Source organism: Stylophora pistillata, chromosome 10 (assembly GCF_964205215.1).
Source record: "Stylophora pistillata chromosome 10, jaStyPist1.2, whole genome shotgun sequence".
In the NCBI taxonomy this organism is placed as follows: Eukaryota; Metazoa; Cnidaria; class Anthozoa; order Scleractinia; family Pocilloporidae; genus Stylophora; species Stylophora pistillata.
This window is the reverse complement of record NC_142528.1, coordinates 16563206-16578189: the sequence shown is the minus strand read 5'-3', so window position 1 is coordinate 16578189 and position 14984 is coordinate 16563206. Positions and strand designations below refer to the sequence as shown.

At 38.6% G+C, this 14984-nt stretch overlaps 2 pseudogenes; one reads left to right on the top strand and one right to left on the bottom strand.

The window, feature by feature from the left end:
• The first annotated feature begins 375 nt into the window (after positions 1 to 375).
• Positions 376 to 3561, top strand: LOC148722002 (neuropeptide FF receptor 1-like; annotated as a pseudogene).
• Positions 3562 to 6309: 2748 nt separating this feature from the next.
• On the bottom strand, positions 6310 to 8466 carry LOC148722001 (substance-P receptor-like; annotated as a pseudogene).
• Positions 8467 to 14984: the final 6518 nt, after the last annotated feature.

Genomic DNA, 14984 nt, shown 5'->3' with positions numbered 1-14984 from the left:
GCCACCTCAATGAAATTTCAGAGGAAACTGCCCAGGACAAATTCTTACAGTCAGTAATCTACTACATCACTGAAAACTGGTCCATCAGTAAAAGACGTCTTCCAATAGACGTTCTTCCATTCTAGAGTTGCAAAGATCAACTATCATTCAATGACGGCATCATCTACAGAGGTGATCGCATTGTAGTTCCAGCTACACTAAGACAAATTAAGCCTAACTGAAAAGTTACATCAAGCTCACATGGGTGTCGAGTCAACTTTAACACGTGCTCGTACATCTCTTTGGTGGCCTGGTATGAACTCTCAACTGAAATAGTTCATATCTTCATGTCAAGTTTGTCAATCCTTCCAAAGAAAGAACCCAAAAGAAAGTCTGATGAGTCATTCTACTCCTGACAGACCTTGGTCCCAGCTCGCAGCCGACCTTTTTGAGTTTAAAGGGGAACATTATCTGGTATTGGTCGACTACTACAGCGACTGGATCGAATTTGATAAGATAGGAGACCAAACTGCAACTGAAACCATTGCCTTGCTACTCAAACACTTCTCACGATGGGGACTTCCCGACGAGATTGTCACTGACTGTGGAAGGAATTTCGATTGTAAGGAATTCTCGCAGAGGAAGCAGATAAAACACACGAAATCCTCACCTCACCATCATCAGAGTAATGGCAAAGCAGAATCAGCTGTGAAGATCGTCAAATCTATCTTGAGGAAGACTGAAAACTCTGCTTGAAATCCTTACGAAGCCCTACTCGATGAACATAATACACCTACAGTTGATATGACGACATCACCTGCTCAAGGATTTCTACACCGAAGACTGAAATCTTACATTCCTATGAAAGCCACTCTGCTTAAATCAGAAATTACTGAAACGGTCCTGGAGGAAAAAGCTAAGAAAACAGCCAAGTCTCAAATGATTACAATCGAACTGCCAAAGATCTGAGTGTTTTAAAACCTGGTGATACAGTAAACATCAAGCCTGAAGGACTAACCAAAGGACAAAAATGGAGAAAAGGACTTATTGTTCAGAATAATCCATTTCGTTCATACAACTCCTCAGAAGAAACCGCGTACACCTAAAGCCCGCAGGAAAACCGCCGAATACAGAGAAGACACAATCTGTCCCAAATCTAAAAGCGAAGACCAAAGTCCGTGCCTCGGAAACCAAAAATTCTAGTTCAAATACTGTGTCTAGTTCTAAAAAACTTAAAAACGGACACGTTCAGGACGTTTCGTTAAAATACCAGCAAGATCACTGAGTGGTATGAGAGGTTTGGTTCTATGATGGCGGCAAACAATTCTTCCATTGCATGTACGTTTTCATCAACCTCTTTTCAAGGCCCCCTCTCCAGCTTCCTTCCTTGAGAGAATAAGAAAGAGGACGTTGGGGACGTTTTCCGTTTGCATACAAGTCTTAAAATATTTGTTTTGGCACGTTTTGGATGAACAAGAATTCGTGTTGTTACCTCTTCGTGAGACGATCTTAGCATTAATTGACAGAAGTAAGGTAATTATTGCAAAACCCTCCGGTACAAATCCTGTGGTGTCGTTAAACTACTCAGCTGCGCAGGCGTGAGTTACATAAAGAACCCTAAGCGAGCCTCTCTGAAACTGGAATACTAGATATTATTGAGGTTTGTAACATGACATCTGCACGGAAGCAACGATGATGACGTAATCACGTCTTTAAAAACGGGTTGAGGGGAGCAGGCATGTATTTTAAATCAGTTCAGTCAAGACAAGGTGCTAATCGAGAACTTAGGGTGTAAAAATTTCCCGAAAAAATAAAATTCGTTTCCGTGCTTGTAGACGACGTCGTCGTTTAAGGTTAGCTAGGCTAAGTTAGGTTCACACTGTTTGTTACATAAGTATCTTAGAAATCTCGAAATCGAAGCTGATTTATTCTCCATTTTCTTTTTTTAGGTGTGGCAATCTTTGAATTTATCAGTTGTTAACCGTTACTTTCCTGTCAGCAGTATCGTATGGCTAACTTTAGCATATGTAGTTATATTATCTAACTACACTTCGTAGAGTACAAATAACGCCATAGACGAGTACAAATATCACGCGGTATTTGTACTCTAGAGTGCCGGTTCAACAAATTTTCTCGCATCGCGCAAGCAAAGAATTGGATTGTAATTACGAAAAAAACAAATGGTGGACAATTTGAATCATATTTCCGACAACAAAGAGTCAGAATGGCTGGCAAATATAGATCCAAGTTTATAAGATGAATCAAAGGAAGAAAAACAGCTAGACGACCATGAAATTTCTTCACTTATTGAAGGAAATAGAAACAGCAACACGATAACTCGCCAATTCCGTTCCGCTTCGCATACTTCTCTCACGCACTACCCGTAAATAGATATCCGCAAAATTCGCCCGCAATGAAATAACAGTTTGGCGTGTTGGATAATAAATAACTTATTAGACGTTTTGTTGTGTAGTATCGCTGAGTATTTTTACTCGTTATTTTTATTTTGACTCGCCCTACGGGCTCGTCAAAATACGGCACAACTCGTAAAAATACTCAGCGATACTACACAACAAAACTTTTAATAAGATATATATATATTCGTCCTCAGCTTCTTTGGTAACATCTGTATCATTTACATCGTGGTTTCTCGTAAAATAATGAGGACTAACTTCAATTTCCTAATTTTAAATATGGCAGTTGCTGATCTCCTTGTTTCTCTCTTCATTATGCCTTTTATGGTGAGTAATAGTTAACCGATTATTAAATGCTACTTAATCGTTGTTTCACGTTATGCTAAACGCTCTCACTCGCTCTCAGCATTTTAACACATCTTGTATTCCTACGCTATGAGGTCGAGTTGTTGTTGGAAAACCTCTCTTTTGTACTTCCCTGTCTTTGTAGGTGAAAAATTTGTAAACTGGCTCGTTATGGATCCCAGGGGCAGTGGGAAAAGTGACTTGCAAATTCGTTAACTTCATGGGGGGGCTTATAAATTGCTGCCAGCATCATAACACTTGTCTTCATTACAGTGGATCGTTACTTTGCCATTCTTCGTCCATTTCGGAATGTTCGTTTCATTCGAAACTCAAAACTAGTCACCTCTATGATATGGATCTTATCTTCTCTGTATTTTATTGCCGTATATCTTGGTCTTTGATGTTGTAATGCCGTGCTAATAGCTTCTACTGCGTGATAGTTTGGAATTCCTTTTCCTCAGACGGAAGTGTCCAGCTTTCCATCGCCAGAGCCTCTTACATGACCATCTTCTTGTTTCTATATTTGGTTCCTCTTGTTGTCATCGCATTGGTTTATGTTCTTATTAGTCGACATCTTTAGTCACACCAGATCTCAGGGGAGCCAACCATCATGGTGGCGGTGACGTTTGCGCTGTGTTGGTTACCAGCTCACATTCTACATCTATTGATTTACTATTTTACTAAAACTTATATAACTTTGCTTTAAGTTGAACCCCTGGTATCCGGTTTATTTTTCATATCAGACGCCAACAGTGCCATAAATCCTTGTCTGTTTATTGGTTTAAACCAAAGGTTCAACAATGTAGTGAGGGAAATTCTCTGATGTCTTTTCAGCCGAAATCGAATCCCTACTGAAAGAAACATCCGCACAGAACCACGTGTTGTCCTAAGTCGCACACGAAAGACTGTACGTCAACATGGTACCAGTGTTATTCCCCTTCACGTTCAACAGCGTCCACGGTCTCAGAGCTGCCCTTTTTGATTCTTTTTTTGCGTGGGACTAAGCGATAAGAACCTGCGAAAACCTTTATTCATAATTCAGTTTTGTTCTATTTCTGCAGACAGCAGCTTAATCCGTGATGTTCCTTTAAACTCTATGGTGAACAAATTCGGCTCAGTCAAAGGGTTCGAGAACGTAAGTGCAGAGGATTTTGAGTTTTAGGAGTACACTTATTCCCTTTTTGGTAGGGCGTGATCATCATCGGTAGCATAGGCAGAAAGTACACATCATGATCATCAGCCTATTGTAATATACTCTGTTGTACATAGCTTTCACCCGTCAACCACATCACGGGAAATTAGAAACTATAGCATCGGAATAGCATTTGATATTGACCAAAATAACAATTGCCTTAAAAATAGTTCTTCATTTATATATTATTTCTAAAACGTGTCCTTCGCATTTATTAGCTAAACAAAAACAATAACGCGTTATGCCAAATAATTACTTAGAGGCTGCAATTTCAGGTAGTTTTTTTTTTTTTTCGGTTTTCGTAACAGAATATTAAGATGGTTCTCTTTTAGATGAGCTATCATTCCTTGTCAACTTTTTTCTTCAAAGGCATCCCAACAACTTTATTATTGTAGAAATTAATGGTCCCCAGACTAGGGAGTGGTTTAGTTCTGTTTGTGAAGAGTGCAGAAATTGGACAAAAATTAAAAGAACAGATAACACACTGTTAGGAACTCTGCAAACACGTGGATTTAGAAATAATTACAAGCGGAAAATAAACTATTCTCTTGTACTTTTTCCGCTGTATTTGAAGGTTAAAAAGCTATAAGTAAATTTGCAAAGGAAAAGGAAAAGGTTATTGAATTGAAAATAGATAAATCGATAATTCCAAAGTTATTATATCTAATAGCACTCAAAGGAAGATTTGAGAATGCTTTTGGTCCTTAATTGTGAAAATAACGATTTTTATCGCGATCGTCCTTAATGCTTAGCTGTCAAGAGTATATTATCAGATCCCAGCCCATTTTATCACGGCAGTCAAACGTCTACGCATTTGCAAACGTTGCAGTAATAAGATGGAATACTTTCAGGCTGTTAGTACCAAGCTTTCTTGTAAGAATTATGAGAAACTGCGCAGGCTAGTTAATTACGATGTTTTAAACCGTGTGGGTTGTGTCGATGAAGCTCAAAACAAAATGATAAATCAACAAGATACCCATAATTAAATTTGCGTGGTGTACGAAAGGTCACAAGTTTTGTTTTCGTCACCTTCGTTTCCTTTTACATATTTCGTACTTTGCTCAACAAAGGTCGTTTTGTATGTTTCCTTTGATATTTTACGCGTGAAATTTGCACGCAGCCGGCCAAAATTTATTTGTGTATGCCCGACCTTTGAAAGCTGTCTTCCCCATTTTACTCTATCGATCTATGACAGGAAATTGCTAATTTTTAAACCTGTAAAGAAGGATCGGGTGCATTTTCGACAGTTATGAGTTAATGCTTCACATTAAAATCACGTGATCAAAAGACTGGGCATGCAAAGAAATTGACACAACACATGATAACAGGGTTGAGGTAAAGGTCTTCAAGGAAATCGTTTTTTCGGACAGTCACTACTGATTTATCGCCAGAGGGGTAGGGTTTGCAGAATTTGGGGGATCACGGGGATTTCTGCGGAACAGAGGGTATATCAGTCGTCGCTAACAAGATTTAAGGGGAGGCTAAAGTAGAATACCTACCAATGAAACAGGATAATAAGAGCACTGCAGAGCCTTAGAGGAGGATGAAGTAAATTTACTGTGACACCACCAAAATCGTTTGTCCCAAACTTCTGGAATATATATCATACTATGTAGATATCGTGGGGAATCCTTAAACTTTTTACCGACACAACACAGCTCAAGAGAAGGGATTTATGTTCGGAGGGAACATATTAAGAATTTTCGGATTTTCGGCGTTTTACAGGAAATATTTTTCGCAATACTTTACTTGAAAAGAGAAGCAAAAAAAATTAGACTTCAGTCGTCAATGGTGAGTTTTGTTTATGCTGACATTCACCAGCAACAGGTCACGGGGAAACATTGTTGAAACTTTACTTATTTAGGGAGTACTTTATTGTATATTTTCTTTTTTGTAGGTTACAGTACTTACATTTCCTAGACAAAATAACATGAGGACAACCAAACACATCTTTTACTGTTAACCTTATCAATTATGGTTCGTAAACTATACTTCTGTCTGCCCGAGCTACATCACACACATTCAAAATCATACAGTTATTACTGAGACCAAATGTTATATGGGTCTTCAGGGCCTTGATGGACTGTTGAGAAATGTTAATTTTAATTTCTCAGCGTATTTGTCTAAGAATAAACAATTTCTGAGTATGAAATCTCAGCCGTGAATTGATTGTATCGCGGTACCTGTTTGCCCGTCTTACAAATTCTTCTACTTTGTCTTTAGTTATTTTCACAGACAGATAACGTCGTCAATATACTTCTTCCAAACTGACGGTTTAGTTATGCTTTGGTTGATAATACCTGGTCGAGCGTGTTCTTCTAACCCGTAGCTTTTGGTATATACTATGCAACTTTTTCCTTAAGTTTGCTTATCATTTATTACCATTTTTTTCATTAGTTGAATAATACTAGTACTATTGAGAACGGATCAGCGATGATCAAATTTCTAAAACATCAATCTTTAATGGTTTTGGTAGATTTTAATCGTCTTGTCTAACCAATGCCAAAAAAAGATTCAATAATCTTGGCTAACTAAAGAAAAATTCAAAACGCACAGCTCTGATACCGTGCGCGCTGTAGAGCGTGAAGAGGGATAACAGTGGCACTACATTGACGTACAGTCTTTCGTATGCGAGTTAGAACCACAGGTGGTTCTGTCCCAATGCTTCTTCTCGTGGGAAAGCAATTTCGGCAGAAAAGATATCTAAGAATTCCTCTGAATTCATAAATAAATGCTGGATGTGAGTTGGCAACCAACACAACGCAAACGTCACCGCCACGATGACGATCATGCGCAGTACCTTGAGCTTTGACAGTTCATTCCGATGTCTCTGATGAGCTGTTGACTCCCCTGAGATCTGGTGTGACAAAAGAGGTGTACCGATAAGAACATGAACCCATGCGATGACAACAAGAGGAACCAAATATAGTATCAAGAAGATGGTCATGTAATAGGCTCTGGCGATTGGTTAGAGCGCCGGATTGTGCTTTGCGGGAGGTCGAGGGTTCGAGCCCCGGCCGGACCAACACTCATGGTCTTAAAATAACTGAGGAGAAATTGCTACCTTTCTATAATATCAAAAAATGGATAGATATTCTAGTCTTCTCGGATAAGGACTAATAACCCGTAGGCCCCGTCTCCTGCAGGGTTAGGGGTAGGAGACGTTAATTTCCCACGTACGAGATTACTGTGTGATGGATGTCCTCTCCTGGGGTGGGATGGGTGGGGTGAAAGGTGAGGTCGTTACACGGACTGAAGCGGCTGCCAGTGGCGCCTGATAATGCTGACGTCCGATCTCAACCTTAATAACATTGTAAACCTTAGCAATTCAGCCCATGCTGCCATTAAGGTATTGAATAAACCATTCACTTCACTTCACTTCCGTCTTGGGAAAAGAAATTCCAAACCAATCTGCATTCCCAGTGAAAACCATCAACACTCTTTACAACATCAGAGAGCAAGAAATACGGCAAAACGGCAAAAATAACAGGGATGACGAGATCCATATCACAGAGGTGACTAGTTTTGTGTTTCGAATGAAGCAAATGTCTCGAAGTGGATGAAAAACGGCAAAGTAACGATCCACCGTAATTAAGACAAGTGTTATGATGCTCGCAGCAATGGACTGGCTCCCCAAGAAGTCAACAAACTTACACGTGACTTTTCCCACTGCACCTGGGATTCAAGACAACCCAATATACAATAATTTCACTTAGCAGGACAGGGAAGCACACAAAAAAAGGTCTTTCAGTAACAACTCCAACTAATAGCGTGAGAATATAAAATGTGTTAAACTGGTGGGAGTGAGTAAGAGCGTTTTTCGTACCGAAACTAAACGATTAGGTAACATTTAACAATTGGACATTTGTTACTCGCCTCAAACGGCATAATGAAGAGAGAAACAAGGAGATCTCAAACCGCCATATTTACAATTGAGAAATTGAAGTTAGTCCTCGTCCTTTTACAAGAAACCACAATGTAAATTATACAGATGTTACCAAAGAAACTGAGAGTGAATATAACCACATATGCTAAAGTTAGCCCGGATGTTATCGAGTTTCCCAATGACAGCGCTTGAGGAGAGAGAAGAGAGAGAGAGAGAGAGAGAGAGAGAGAGAGAGAGAGAGAGAGAGAGAGAGAGAGAGACAGACAGACAGACAGACAGAGAGAGAGAGAGAGAGAGACAGAGTGAGAGAGAGAGAGAGAGAGAGAGGAAGAGAAAGAGAGAGAGAGAGAGAGAGAGAGAGAGAGAGGAAGAGAGAGGCATCTTCGCTCGAGTAAGGCGCATCATATTACTAGCGCCTGCTTATCTGCACAAGTGGGTTAACGATACCTTGAGGTTTGTACCTGACGGCTTTACCCACGTGTCGCGAAAAACACGTCGCTTCCGTTGATTTTCACTCACGCAGAAGCTGCCACGGTAACAATGAAAATTCGTATTCATCTAGAACGTGCGTAGACAAATATCTTGAAATTGGTAGCACATAAAAACGTACCTGCAATTGAAGAATTATCTGCCGCCTTCGTGCTACTCATTACAGCTCAATACTTATACTGTGGTTTAAACCTGAAACGAAACAAGAATTATTAGTACAAAGTAAGGTGTATTTCGTTCACCTCAAAGTCAGATATGTAGCGATTAAGTGGTCACTTCGAAGTAACATCGACCGACAGGAAGTAACATCTTCATATTACTTTTCGAATACGTCACGTGTATGGCCGGAGTGTACCGGAAGTTGAGAAATGTAAGGTAATTTAGCAAAACAATTTCGTTCTTACACGGTCTGGGTTATATTCACGTACTTTGAGTAATCCGAGGGAGTTCGACTTACCCGTTCCCAAGTGTAAATTATATATTTTCAGATAATTTGTTAGGAACAGAAATGGTAACTTAACGGTATATGTACAATAACTACGTTTATCATATAAGGGGCAAAATTACTGAATTGTGATTGGTCAAGGCAGAGGGCATTTTTTTCTTAATTTTTGCAATTGCCCCGGGCAAAATTACTTAAGAGTGATTGGCTGAAAATCGCATAGCAACGGCTGCCAAGGTAAAGAAATTTCTGTTTGTTTTGTAACAATGGCGTCCCGTTATGCGCGAGATCAGTAAGAAAACATTTTGTCCCTTATATTATAAACAAATAATGAAAGATGGCACTGGTCTTGCTAAGCCCAAGACTTTTTGCACTAACCTGATAATTTAAAAACTGTTAATTGCATTTTGTGCTCTAATCCCAAATTGAGCCCAACAAGGCTGTTGACAACTACCCTTCACTTCTAAATCCCTTTTCGTTATTAAGATTCACACAAAACTTTGTAGTTTTACTGATATCATAACTAGTTAACAGCTTGCATAGTTAGAGACATGAAAATAGCAATATACCGACAAAAGGAAGATTATAAAGTGATATAAAGTAATTTCTTTGTACTAATATCATTTATGTTCGTGCATGTTCAATAAAGGACATTGAGCATTCTTTGAGCTTTAAAAGAGATAAGATCAACGTGATTATTGCAGCTTAAATTTTGGCTAACCAAAACCCCTTGGTCTTTCTCAACATCAACACGATCCAACTTAATCCCACCAAGATAATAGTCTCTATTGTCAATTGACCTTATACGAGAACCTTTTTCTGTATTCACCTGATTAAAATCATGAACTTCCCCTCGAATTAAGTGCTCTGCTTTTATCAGCTAAACGCAATTAAACTTGAATCGTGGCATTACACTAATATATAAATTCACCCAAGCCTAAAAGCGGAGCTCGCATTTATTTTCCCGCACGTCTCGTCAACAAAACTAAAGCTCCGTGTCATTGGCGTGCACGTGCATGCTAAACGTAGCACCTTGTGCGGACGCCCGTACGGTAATAGGTCCAATTTTTTCGGCTTGATGGGTTACTGCTACTATTTTGTATAATTATGGGGCTACGCTGCGCGCGCTGCGAGCTCCGCTATTATATGGTTTTATAAATAAATATTTACAAAGGTCACAAACTCAATGATATGCTAGACCGGGAACGCTGAACTATTTTTGTTTACTGTAACGTTAATCACTTGGCTTATCGCCACTGTTTTTCTGTTATCTTAATTACTTTACTTTATTAATTAACTACGGCATAATTTACAGAAAGCAATATCCACTGCCCGCAGTTAGTAGATTAGCTAGTCGAGGCGAGCAGTGGTTACACGTATTTTATGTATATGCCAGCACAATTGGCTCACAAGAAAGACTAGAGAAAGAAAGGAAAAAATGCTAAGTAAATAAACAAATAAATAAAAAAATTCAATCTAATTAAGTTTACATTGCAAATATACGAAGCCGAGTTTTCAGGAAAATTTTGTTATTAAGTCGGGTAAACTAATATAATCATTTTCTTCTGAAAGTATTCGGAGTAAAGTATCGTGGACATTGGTTTTAAAGTTATTTTTGGACATTTGACGCATTTCACACGATAAACTGTTTCAGATTTTTACACTGTACCTTGAAAAAGACTTAGTATGTTTGTCTAACCTTGAGTGTTTAACATAATAGTCACCTCTTGAAGATGATCTTGAACTATATGAGTGAAAATTAGGTTTGGAAGCAAATAAGTTAGATATTTTAGTAGGTGTTAAGCTGTTAGATTTATCATGCATTAGAAAAGCAACGGATTTAAAGTAGAGTAGATCTAAGGGAAGAAAGCTAGAGGAGACAAAATAAGGTACTGCATGAGAATTGTAGTCACCAAAGAACATGAGGCGGAGAGCGCATTTTTGAAGAATAAGAATTTCGTTTTTGTAAGTTCTAGCAGCTTGGCCCCATCGACTATGCCATACAATAAGAAGGGCTGAATAACCGATATGTATATGTGGTGTAAAGTATTCAGTGGTATAGTGTCTAAGGCTGGCAGTAATTCCAATTGTTGTACTTATTTTTGAAGCAGTGTGGGCGATGTGGTATTTCCAAGAAAGATTTTCATCAATAAGCAAACCAATGACGTAATTTTTGCATTCTAAAGAATTGTACGAGTTGTTAATTTTGATGGTCAAGTACTTTCAAGTTGACTTGGTGATTTAACTATTCTTGTGTTGGTCTAAAAAGGAGAAAATTAGATTTCTTTATATTAAGTGATAATTTATTTGCGATCAGCCAGTTATAAACCCTAAAAATTTCTGCAAAAACTGTAGATTCAAGCGATTTGAGATTTTTGTCAGCGTATAACAAATTGGTATCATCAATAAGTAGAAGTTCAATTTATCAGAGCTGTTAGATATATCCTTTATATAAATAAGGAATAGCAAGGGTCCTGGGACCAATCCCTGTGGGACACCTGATAACACTACTTCTTTTTTGGATATGTTTAATAAGAATTAATAAGAATTAATTTATTAGAATGGTGTACCACTCCTGAGAAGAACACTTGAGGTTAAAATGCTGTAAATTGTTCCGTGATGGGTTTCATACTAGAGCAGCACTTTGAACTATAAATGTAGTTGGAAATAAACTTGAAATGAACTCAAACAGTTTGCCGTCAATTTTCTATAGTCCCCCTTTATACTCTGTTGGCGACCACTAATACCGCTCCGTACCCCTTGAAAGAGAGCCGTCATGGGGAATAGGTTTGATGGCTGACAATTAATTTTATCAGATTTTGGCAGTTGATGGTTAAATGTCAAGGCCTTTACCGGTTGACGTTCATTATGAAGAAACATTTCTTGCCGTTCGACAAGATCATAACTGAGATCAAGCTTAGATCATGTCGAGAGTCTTGTACTCTGTCGAAAGCTATCATCGCCAGCATATCAATGATTTCTTCGAGATCAACGACATTTTTATCTATAATCGATGTTTAAAATGCTAAAAGCGAGGAAAACACGAACGTTCCAATCAAATCAATGAGAATTCTAAAAGTGCGAGATACTGAAGTGACAATCGAATGTAGGACAATTCTAAAAGTGCACAAAATACTAACGTAACTTACGAATTCGATTAAAGAAGTATCCGAAAGTGCTTTAGATTCTAACGTAATTACAATCAAATAAAAAAGAATTATATAAAGTGTGCTAAATACTAACGTAACAACCGAATGAGAGAGTTTTCTAAAAGACCGCTTAATACTACCGTAAGAATCCGATGAAAGAGAATTCTGAAAGTGTGAGAGATAGTAAATATATAAATAAATAAATAATTTAGCAATGGATATTCCACTGGGTGGCTCTTCTTGTCCACTGTTTCCAGATCGAACTGGAATTTGGAATGTTGGTTTTTGCGGAGGGTCGAAAACCGGAGGACCCGGAGAAAAACCCTCGGAGCAAGGACGAGAACCAACAACAAACTTAACCCACATGTGAAACCAGGTCCGGAGATCGAACCCGGACCACAGTGATGGGAGGTGAGTGCTCTCACCACTGAGAGAAAGAGAACCCTAAAGTGCGCGAGATACTAACGTAACAATCAAATGAGAGAGAATCCAAAGAGTACATAAGATACTTACGTAGCAATCGAATGTAGGTCGATCCTTATATGTGTAAGATATTAACGTAACAATCGTTTGAAAGAGAATCCTAAACGTGTGTGAAATACGATCGTTATAGTCATTATACATTGTTTACTCATAGAAATATATCTTCCTAATAAACGTCATCCACCAAAGGCTTTGAAATTTAACCGTCCAAACTCTTTCCCAGGGTCTTTCATCCTCAAGCCTCGTGGAGCGAGAGAAGGGAGACCCTGGTTTGGTCTGGTCACGTGTTTACAAAGTAAAAAATGTCCCTAGGGAAGAGTCGTTTAGTTGCTCGATTTTTGCTTCATTTCCTTTGTCATCTTCAAAATAGTCTTTATCGTTTTTTAGGTCGGCATGTTTTATAGCAGCCTTCGAGTCGCTATATCTCCGAGCAGGTATTGTAACCTCAGTTTAAAACACAAACAAGTCCAGTGTTTAGAAGCGATATATTCGAGCAGAGATGTTGTGGCCGTTTAACCGACGGGATACAGTAAATCTTTGATTTTTCATCTTCCAGGGGGCTAGAAGATGAGAGGCCCTGGGAACGAGGTTGTCAACCGTCAACTACCATAGGCGTTAAAAATTATCGGTCAACCGTCAAAATGGAAAAAAACTAACCGTCAACCGTCAGCTATCCCCCACTAAGACCCTCAAAGTAAGCGTGCTAATCTGAAGAAAAATATCTAACAGTTGGTCACAGGGGAAATGTTGCAAAATAAAAAGTTGCTGCTATTTTCAGTCATTGTCTACAAAAGAAAAAAAAATTAAAAATGACGTGTTGCATAGTGAAGAAACTTTTGACACAGGCGGCCCAAGCGTCCTGTGTGTGATTTTGTGGTCAAAAGTTCAGTAACGGCAAAAGCTTACGTATTTAGATTGAATTCTAAGCGTAAATAACATAAGCGACGAATAAAACGTGTGAAGTCTCCTTACCTTTTCCGTATTTGTTGCCAACAGTCGTTTTAATTTAACGCTGTTTTCGCGACTTTTTATGTGAAGCGTGCGCTGTTGGCAACAAAGCGGCTGCGGAAAAAAGGCAAGAAGACTTCGCACGTTTTATTTCTCGCTTTTGGTATCCTTTTAATTTTTTCTTAATTTTTTTCCTTTTTAACAGCTCACACTTACGCGTAAAATTTGATCTTAATATGTTAGGTATTGTCGTTAATGAAATTTAGACCCCAAAATCACACACAGTGCGCTTGGGCCGCTTGTGCTTTTGACAGATTTTTTTTGGGTCCTGCAAACTGATTATAGAAAACCTTTCTGCATATTGAAAAAATGCCTAAACAATAAAAGTTGTCACAATTACAAGCTTTTGCTGCAATGATAAAGTTGCTGCGCATTAAAAAAATTCCTGCAAAAGTAACATAAAATAAATTTAATGCGTACACATAAAATTTGCTGAGGAATCTGGAGCGATCCACAATTGTTGGGAAGCCATGTCGTGGCAGAAACTGCGCGCTTGAGGACAAATATTGCCACAAGTGCAGAGATGGTCTGTGACAAAACGTCACGCTGAGTGCAATAAGAGCCAATAAAGGTTCAAAGGAAGATGATACAAATGGCAGTGCAAGCGCTACGGGTAGTGGTAGAAGAGCCTCAAGGGTTGTAAACTTTCGCTTGCAGAGGATTCCCTTTAGCGCAAGGGGGAGAATTCAATCTGAATTGGCTTACTTTTCTTTGTAGTTAATTAGACATAACAGAAATAGAGGATTGAAAGCGGTGTAGGTCATCTCGCTGGGCTTAAAAAACATGCTTCATATGTTTTGTGCGACTCTCATGGGTATGACAACTTCTGTGTGGTTTATTTTCTCTCTCACTTGTTGCCTACCGATTGTCGCCTCTCAGTGTTTCTCAGATGCTCTTAGAGCCGCGTGCTTTAGCAAAGTAATAAGAGCAGAGTAATACCTTCATATTCGTTTGATTGAAAGTATATATTAAAAGGAGAGAGCCTGGTATGTATACTGAAAAAATAACTCCGTATTTTGTTAGAGATGCCCTGTCCATTCCACGATAAAATTGCGTCAGTACAAAATCTGAATTATTTTTAATATACCTCGAGGCTTTTCAAACCTACAACTTTTTTTCGCAAAAATTTATAGGTGTTTAAAGAGGAAAGTGAATCCAATATTGAAGTAACGCAAGATATGCCAGCTATTAACAATTTTACGTTACCTGGAAAAATGCTGTTGGCGAAGACTGTTCGGGGTTGGGAATACTCCTCACCGTCTTCTTTCTTTGCGTTCAAAAGTGTTCCACATTTCATGTACACTGGTGAAGTTTCGTTTTGAAAAGGCTAAAGTACACTTGACGTTAAAAAACTGTTTCCCGCTTGAATGGTTGACTTTTGCAGCAGATGATTAATTACGAAAACCAAGCTTGATGGCCGACAAACCGATTGCTGATGGATTTTATTGTAAACAGAAGAGCTCGAATAATTCACGTTTCGACATCTTCAATCTATCGATGGACATCTGATTGGAATTAGGTCAACAAGGATAAAGGTGTAGTAAAAAGATAGGATCATATATTCAAAAGCACCTGTCAGCTAAAAAGGAATAAATTC